Below are 9,729 nucleotides of genomic sequence, written 5' to 3' on the forward strand. Positions count from 1 at the left end.
TGAAAAAAGGTGAAAAGGTGAGGGGGATGACAGGCAGAAGTCTGGGTGGTCAGGGTGATATTACCAATTGTGAACAGTCCTTACATAATTGTTTCAGTTTCCTTAAGAGAAAGTAATTTCTTCTTCCACTGCAGTGAACAAAAAAACCTAACAACCATTTCAGCAAAAAAAAAAAATTTAAATAGTTCAGTACATTCAAAGAGACAGAAGCTGTAGGGAATATTAGGTTTTCCAACCACTTAGACATTCACTGTCACTCACACTCACTTTTTTGGTTAATACCAGCTGAAGCGCATGACAAGTGATTGCTGGCTGCTAGTACTGAGCTGTTCTGTGAGTTAACACAGCAGGAAAAGTAGCCTGGTTCATTGAGAAGATAACCTGAAATTGAAAACAGGGAGTTAGAGTTCAGTACGTGAATTTGGAGCACAGAGAAGGTAATATTGCCTGATGGCAGGATAACATGCTAACTCTAATGCACTGTCCAAGTCGTTAATGGGTTCATTGATTCTAAGGCTAGAGAGGACCATTACACCTTCTAGTCTCACTTGATACAAAACATAGTCTACAAAATCTTCCAGAAAGTCAAGTCTTACTTTGAAGGCATCATGGGAGGGAACCATTCACTGTCCTTAGAGCTTGTTTCAGTTGTTAATCACGCTAGTGAATTTTTAAAAATGAGCCTGCCAATTCTCAAGAGTGTTGCTGTTTTTTTTCAATGCCTTTCATTTCTAGATGGGCAGTTCTTACTGCCTGACATTTTTTCCTTACCAAATATTGATTTAATAGAACTAATGCAACTTGCAGTCTTTTTTTTCAACACCTGATAGGTGTGTCATTTACACCTTCATTCTGGCTTTCTCCAGTTTTGCAAGTCTCTTTTATGGGATTATGACACTACACCCATATGTGGTTTTCCAGCATCAGCCTTACAAATGTAGAGGTAGGATCTCACTAATATACTTATTTCTTTTCTCTTCATACATCCAAAGAACTACATTTTTTCAATAACAACGCACCTGGCTGTACTTATACTGAATTCCATTCCTAGTCCCCTCTTCACCCATAAGAGAGAACTCTTATGAAACACATGAGTTTCTTCTAAAAGGAATTGTAACAGGCAGGGGATCTAAATATATCTGGGTTTCATCAAATGTCACAGTCAAGATATGGTCAAGTCATGTTTCCCAGGACAAGGACTGTAAAGGCTGTAAAACCAAGACTATAGGTTCATACCATTCCATAAAACCAAGGCAATTTTGATTGCCTCACTTTGGCTGGAGTTTGGTTTCAGAGTCTGAACTTTTCTTAAAAGAAACTGAAAGGAAGACAGACACATCAGGCCTTCAGGGTGATCTTTTGGATATTGATTATTGCTGTAGATGCCATAAGAAAAGCTATTATCTGTTGGAGGGCTGGTAAGAAAGGAAACATCCAGAGTGAGACTCATCTGACCTTACTACATCTACATCTGAGCTAGGCTCCCTTTCAAGTCAGTAGAAAGAAAGTGGCACTTTTTCTGTGCAATACATCTAACCTGTCTTAAATACCTCTTTAATATACTTGAAAATCTCCCTTCACTTACTATAAAGGGAACGAAGGTTAGGTAACTCAAATACAGACATAAGATTTCAGACTGATGAGCCCTGCTACAAGTAATTGACCCTGACCAACTTTCTTTACCTATTTTCATCACCTTGAGGGCATGCAATTATATTCTGGGAGGAAAGGAAAATGAAAGTGAAAAATCATGGTAGGAGGTGTTAAATTCTGACACCCCTTGAAGTATGATGTCTTCGAAATGTATTTCTTTCCCTATTCTGACTTGGGGGAAAAAAATGCTGTACATGTTATGCTGCTAAAAAGTGTCAAGTATGTAACTTTTCTACATTATAATTTTTGTGGAAAAGAAAAGGTGGGAATGATGCTAATTTCCATTGCTGAAAGTTGTTTGATTTTAAATTTTACATGTCCTGTAACCCATGGCTCTATCCTCAATTCATCCTAAGATCCTATAAACTACTCTTTAACGCATGTTATATGTTAGGAGAAGGTGAAAAAAGGCTTGATAATTTATTTGATCCAGAATGCAAGATATGTGTTGAGTTCTTCACTTAAATAACCATGCCCTTGATTTCTTTTGGGCTTTAACTCTAGTCTATGACAGGCAGAGGAAAATTAAACTTTCCTGGAGAAAGTACTTTTTCTACTAATGTTAAAATTCTCTTGAACTTTGAATAGCCAATTAGCCATATGTCTTGAAAGCCTACCTGGCACAAATATTCTCATGTTTGATCAGAGTTCAACCACCACACACACACTGCAAAAGACCCTAAAATATTTAAATGTGTTTCCTAGCACCTGCTTGTATATTTTTTGCCCACAACATGTTATATGGAAGATAAAGTACAAACATATGCTGACTATTTTTTGGCATTTGTCAAAGTCACCAGCAACTCACTTCCAGAGGGTTAGAATATACAAATAATCACTTTTATTCGTATTATGTTCCCTATATTTTAGGCTAATTTTTGCTTGTTATAAACTATTTATTGGTTCCAGCAGGCATGATGGCAGAAATGCAGCAGTCAGAACACTCAGATCTGTGTAAACTGGCATTAAGTCTGGACTACTACAAAATCCCCCAAATTTTTAGTTTAAAAAAATTCACAGTCCCAGCTTTTTCTGACATTTACAGACATCAGTGTTTAACTTGAGCCTTCTCTCTGGGCTTAGGTGGCCTACATTCCTCCCAGGATTTAGAATCATAGAATCATAGAACGGTTTGGGTTGGAAGGGACCTTTAGAGATCATCTTGTCCAATCTCCCTGCCATGGGCAGGGACACCTTTCACTAGATCACTAGATCAGGTTACTCAAAACCCTGTCCAACCTCACCTTCAACACTTCCGATGATGAGGAATCCACAACTTCTCTGGGCAACCTGTTTGAGTGTCTCACCACCCTCACTGAAAAGAATTTCTTCCTTAATTCCAATCTAAATCTACCCTCTTTCAGTTTAAAACCATCGCCTTTTTCCTGTCACTACATGCCCTGGTAAAAAGTCTCTCTCCATCTTCCTTATAAGCCCCTTTTATTTCTTGAAATACCACAATAAGGTCTCCCCAGAACCTTCTGTTCTCCAGGCTGAACAACCTCAAATCTCTCAGCCTTTCCTCACAAGAGATGTGTTCCAGCCCTCTGATCATCTTCATGGCCCTCCTCTGAAACCATTCCAACATGTCCGTGTGTTTTTTGTGCTGGGGAACCCAGAGCTGGACACAGTACTCCAGGTGGAGACTCATGAGAGCAGAGTAGAGGGAAAGAATCACCTCCCTTGACCTGCTGGCCACACTTCTCTTGATGCAGCCCAGGATACGGTTGGCTTTCTGGGCTGTGAGCACACATTGCTGGCTCATAGGCAGTTTTTCATCCACCAATACCCCCAAGTCCTTCTCCTCGGGGCTGCTGTCAATCCATTCTTTGCCCAACCTGTATTTGTTCTTGGGATTGCCTTGACCCATGTGCAGAACCTTGCATTTGGCCTTGTTGAACTTCATGAGATTTGCATGGGCCCACCTCTCAAGCCTGTCAAGGTCCCTCCCACCCTGGTGCTGAGGGTGCACTCAATCTCACTGTCTATGTCACTGATGAAGATGTTAAATAGTACTGGTCCCAGTATGGACCCTTGAGGGACACCACTCGTTACTGGTTTCCACCTGGACATTGAGCCACTGACTATAACTTTTTAGACACAGTCATCCAGACAATTATCCATTCCATTCACCAAACCCATATTTCTCTAATTTAGAATGTTGTGTGGGACCATATCAAAGGCCTTACAGAAGTTCAGGTAGATGATATCTGTAACTCTTCCCTTGTCTAGTGATGCAGTCACTCCATCATAGATGGCCACTAGTTTAGTCAGGCACGATCTGCCCTTGGTGAAGCCATGTTGTCTGTCTCTACCTCCCTGTCTTCTATATGTTTCGACACATCTTCCAGGATGATCTGCTCCATGATCTTACTGGGCTTTGAGTTGAGGTTGACTAGTTGGTAGTTCCTAATGTCCTCCTTTTTACTGTTTTTAAAAGTTGATGTGGTGTTTCCCTTTTTCCAGTCACTGGGTACTTTGACTGACTACCATGACTTGTCTAATGTGGTTGCCAAGCCACTCTCTATCATATTTGAAAAGTCCCTCAGGACCCTGGAATACATCTTGTTGGGTCCCATGGACTTGTGTATGTTGACATTCCTCAGGTGGTCTTGAAACTTGTCTTCTACAATGGAACGGACTTCATTCCCCTAGTCCCTGACTTGAGGTTCAGGGGTTTGAGATATTTGGGAAGAGAAATTACCATCAAAAACTGAGGCAAAACCATTGTTGAGTACCTTAGTCTTCTTCATGTCAGTTGTCACTAGTTTCTCAAAGACAGCTCTGTGCAGTCAATCCATTCTTTAACATAAAGGGCAACCTCCCTGACCCACCTTCCTTGACTGTCCCTTCTGAACAGTTCTTAACCTGCAGTCTGGTAATCTCTCATGTGAAAAGCCATTTCCACTTTGCCATGGGTTACAGACTACATTCCTCGTTGCATATTCAGAACTTGGGCAAACTCCATTAGTTAAATGTGATCTGTACAATCCCATTTTCAGGTGATCTGACTCATGAGACAAACCTGTGTCTCTCTAACCATAGTCCATACGAGAGTAACTTTGATAAAATAATTCCTCTTCATGCACCTAAAAATCCCAAAGAATCAAAGGAAAATCCTCCTGGAAAGGAGCTCATGGGATAATACAATCTTTTCTTTAGCTCAAGGAAAAGCAACCATATTTAAGTTAGTCCTAACATATGCTTGCAATAAAACAAACAAAATATTGCTAAGCAAATTCAATACTTAAGAGGCTTCATGCAGGCAGCTGTTACATCTCAGTGACTGTTTTCTATTTATTGCCTTATTAGAAAGGAGCCCCACTGTGTAATCTTTTGTTTTGATAACCAGTTTTGCAGTAGAAATCAACTTTTTGTTTCTCATGCACTGTTCAAACATGCCTTTTCAGAATAGTTTTGAATTTCACTCATTTCAAGGTGTTTTGTTAAGCAATCTAAAGAATATTCATTATTAAATTTGGATGAGTAGCATGTTTGATAGCATGCTGTTTCAGAAGTGATTTTGGTTGTTTGATTTTATATCCTCAGGCCACTTGGTAGCAGAAAGTGGTTTCTCCATTGGAATCAAATTGAAAAATAAGGTTTCTTTATTCCTGTATATATTCATGACTCAGAGCATTGAATAAACTGCATTACAAGTTTACACCTCTTAAGATATTGTTCTCTAAAGAAAATTAGACTCTGTTTTCTGACAGTAGCAATAGTCTATTTAAAACTTGTTCACTGACACCTGTTTTACTGTATGGTACACAGTGTTTTCGCAGACAGAAAAGTGGAAGGACTTGATCACAACTTGCCTCCAAAATATTTTTGAGCTTCGTCAAACTGCTGTGCTTGGTGCAAGATGAGAAGACTGGCTGAAAAGACTTTCTGGAGGTGCACCTGTTTCCATCTTTGTGACTGAGGACTGAGCCTGGTGCCATTACAGAAAGTTATTTTCAGAGTTTCTGGCAAATAAAGCAGTTTGAAGCCATAGATGTTTTCTTTTGGCTTTCCACCATTCTTGTTCCCCATGGCTGTGGCACTTCATCCAGGCCCTTCTGCAAAGGTTGCAACACGCTCTATCAGTTGGAGACAGCCTCTCAGAGCAGAAAATATGTCCCTGCTTTCATCAGTCTGTTGAAATGAATCTGAGACAAACTGTTTGACAGCATATGGCTCTGTTTGGGCACTTCAAAGATCTCGAGGTCCATTAGATCTTGGACCACCTGCTCTGTGGGGTATGAAAGCTGGAGCTGGCATGCAGCAGCAAACCTCACGCTGCTGAACCAGTTCTTCAGCCCTCAGTTTGGAAGATATAAAACCAAATGCCAGTGCTACCTGTAAGAGCTGGGTGTTACCTGAAGCCAGGGGTCATCTTGCAAAGACAAGCCTGCTCCTTGGATTAAGCTCACCAAAGAAAATTTCTCCCAGAATCTTGCTGCTCTCAGGTACATGGTTGCAGGCTCCCAAAAGACTACCCTGTGTCTCTCACTTTGTTTGCATTCAGTCTCTTTTTGGAAATAAGAACATGGTTAAATGAGTTAAATTATTCTGGACTCACTTGAAAAATGAGACAAGCTTGAAAAAAACAAAAATAACATGTTTATTCTTGCAAAACAAAGGGGGAAGTCTTAATTAACAGGTTATATACTCAACTGAAAATCTCAGCAGCTAAATATAATAAGCTTTAAAATTAAATTATACCTAAGAAGGTGGTTCCTAAATAGTAGTTTTAGTGTCTCAGTTATGTAAGGGACATGTCCTAGGGTGTGAAATGATACTAATTATCTCCTACTTTCACCTTGGGGAGCTCATAACACTGAGGTGCTTTCTAAGCATATTTCTTCCCTCCCTTTTGCTTACCATACGATCTGTTTCTGCCCTTTTCTTTAAAACTTCCCTCTTGGTTATTTTAGCCAATACAGATTCAGTTTGTGGGGTGAGATCACATACAGTAGTAGTGCTGTTTCTTTTCTGTACCTTTTTTTTGGATACCAAATGTACAGTGAGATTGTTTAGTTCCCTGGTGTTCCTTCAAAGTAAATACCGACCTGTGTACCTTAAATAGAACAGTCCCTTTCTTAAACAGAGCAGTCCCTCTAGCTGATAGAACTTCTTCCCAGTTAAAGCATGTTCAAAGCTGTTACAGCTCTTTACAGAGATACATAAGGAGTATCCTATATAATTTCTTTATATATCTCAAGAAACATTTCATATTATCAAATTCAGACATCCTCTCCAGCTTACCTCCAGCTTCTCAGGGAGAGTGGACATGTTAGGCTAAATAGTACAGTTGACAGACTGTGTAGAAGGGGTTATGCCTTCCTCACTTCTCATCCGTTTCAGCATTCAGCATCAACTGATACAGATATAAAAACTGAATGCCTGCTAATAAACTAATAAATAATGAAATAATATTATAAAATGATAAACTAGTTTTGAAGGGGGAAAGGTGTAAAGCCAGGCTCACTAGAGATAAACCTGGGTGCGGCACACAAACGTTTGAGGGACAGTTTGCTACTGAGGTTCTTCAGTCTCCTCCATGATGTGCTTAGCACACTGGGGAGCACATTTGAATGTGAGTCAAATAAGGGAAAAATGCACCAATAAGTTTAATTCATGATTGTGGGATGTCCGATATCTTTGTCTTACTATGTTAGCTGTTCTTGAGGCCTTAGAAAATTACTTGTGAGAATATTAGCAAGACTACTTGGTTTCCAAAGCTCCCACTGTGTGACAAAACAAATATCATGTGAATAGGTGGTGCCCAGTCAAATAATCCCGGTTAAAGAATTATTAAAGAAAGTATTGCAAGTGATACAGAGGCTATATGTGAATAGTTGTTAAATACATAATTGGAGCAGTTTTACACTGAAGTCTCTTAGGCTTTTTCCAATAAAAATATATTTTCAATAAACTATTCTAGATTTAATGTTATGAATCTCTTTGGTTTGTAACGTTAAAAAAGGAAATAGAAATTTCACTGTCTAAGATGGAGAAAACTCAGAACCTAGATCTATCTGATACTAATAAGTTACCTAAGTTCTTTACTTACTAAACTGGTTTTCTGTTGAGAACTCAATCAAGTTCAGAACCTTTGAGTTTGACATCTGAAATCTTGGCATGGCACATGACCTTCTTGCAGTCACCCAAAGTTACAGCTAAACTGAGTATGTTCTGTGGAATCATCAATAGCTGAGACCACTAACAAAAGACATTGTGTTTCTTTGTTCATGTTAGAAATAAGAACTGCTTGTAATTGAAGTGTGAACCTCTTCTGACTGTCATGGATATTCAATAACACAATTGTAAAATTACTCCAGTGCTTAGAAATGCAGAACAGATAGAAACAGAGACTGTTCTGTGTCAACTTTGATTTTGTAAGACTCTCTGATGCTAGTCTGATATTAGGGAGAAATTACATGCTGGCATAATTCTACTGATGTCAGTTAAACTCTGCCACTAGAATTTTTGGCCAATGAAGTAATAGATCATTTTTAATATAATTTTGAGTGCTACAATAGCAAAGTTGAAGGCTCACAGGCAATCATTGCACAGTTTCCAACAGCAACAATGATTCATAATAAAGACAAGTAGAATGTAGCAGAGACTGAAATGCAGGATAACAAGCCAGGAAAAAAAAAAAAAGGGAAAAAACTTATAGACCAATCTAAATTACATTTCATTGATTAATGACATGTTGTGAATAAAACCGGTTAGTGTAACATAACAGACAATTATAAATACATCAGGATTAAGAGAGGGCAAATATAAGGTGATATAATAAATCTTTTAATCCTATGCTACATCTTTGGGCTGTAGGCTTATAAAACATACTCAGTGGGATATAAAAAAAATCATAGGCATGTCTCCTGTGTTCTATTTACAAAATACAATCCATACACTTGCAAACATCGCACGTTTGTGTTTTAATTATCCTGCATTTACCTGGTGTTAACGGTGGGTCATATAAGGTTGACTCCCATGGGAAGGATATAAGATGATATGGAAAACAAGTGGGAAATTTAATCATGCCATGCTCACTGAAACATTCACTTGGTAATTGGTCTGACTGAGCTTGAAGATTATTTTGTAAAGATATACCAGCAGTCACCCCTGGCAAAGTCCCAGATCCATTTACCTGTCTGCCTACCTAATTATTTTTTTAAGTACTCAGTTGATCTTCAGTAAAAGAGTACAATTAACCCCTCTTACTCTGTAAGACAGACTGATTTGTTCATGAGAAAGGAGAGATGTCCAAACTAAGAATTTAATCAAGTACTTGGTTGTGCCAGGCCAAGACACAGTGCATGTACTGCGTGCAGCTCTCACAGAATCCAGCCTGCTCCGCTGCCATCATCAGTCACGCAGGTAGAAATTGCCTCCAATGGTCTGCACATCTTCAAATTAATTGTTTCTTGTCACATTTAAAAGATTTTTCTCAGTACATGTTTCCAGTGCATAGAGCAATCTAGATGTATTTGAGCTTTTTCGTGCACACAAAATAGGAGAGGTGTGATGGTGAGGTGTTCCCAGAGCTTATTTTACCAAGCTGATGCAGCATGGACTTTCCCAGAGCCCCACAAACCCAGATTTCCAGCAAGACAGTTGCCCATGTGTCTGCCTGCCTGCTCTTGAAATAACAGACAAAAAGCAGAATGAACTGTGAGGTCTGACGCTTTAGGGTCTGAAACTTAGCTTGAGGAAAATTTTCAGAGTAAGTGTGTGTGGCAGGGACTCAGAAAGCCCCAGTTTTACAACAGTGCTCTGGGCAAGTTTCCATGGGAGCCCTCACTCTGGTTGACCTGCACTGCCCCCTTTGCAGGTCATCATTCAAAAGGAAGGTTATTTCACAGAATATGCCACTATTCTTCATCAGATAAATTGCCCTCATTTCAGTTTATTCATAATCTTTAATAATGCAGATGTTTCTCAGCAAGCATTTTTCATACTAACATATTAATCCTGACAATTAAACCAATGGATGAATTAGTCTTGCTTAGTACAGAGACATAAAGGAAATGTTTTTACAGGTCCTGCAAACTAATGATGCCCCTGTCAAAGGATTAATGA

This window comes from Strix uralensis, chromosome 2 (genome assembly GCF_047716275.1).
Source record: "Strix uralensis isolate ZFMK-TIS-50842 chromosome 2, bStrUra1, whole genome shotgun sequence".
NCBI classification, from domain to species: Eukaryota; Metazoa; Chordata; class Aves; order Strigiformes; family Strigidae; genus Strix; species Strix uralensis.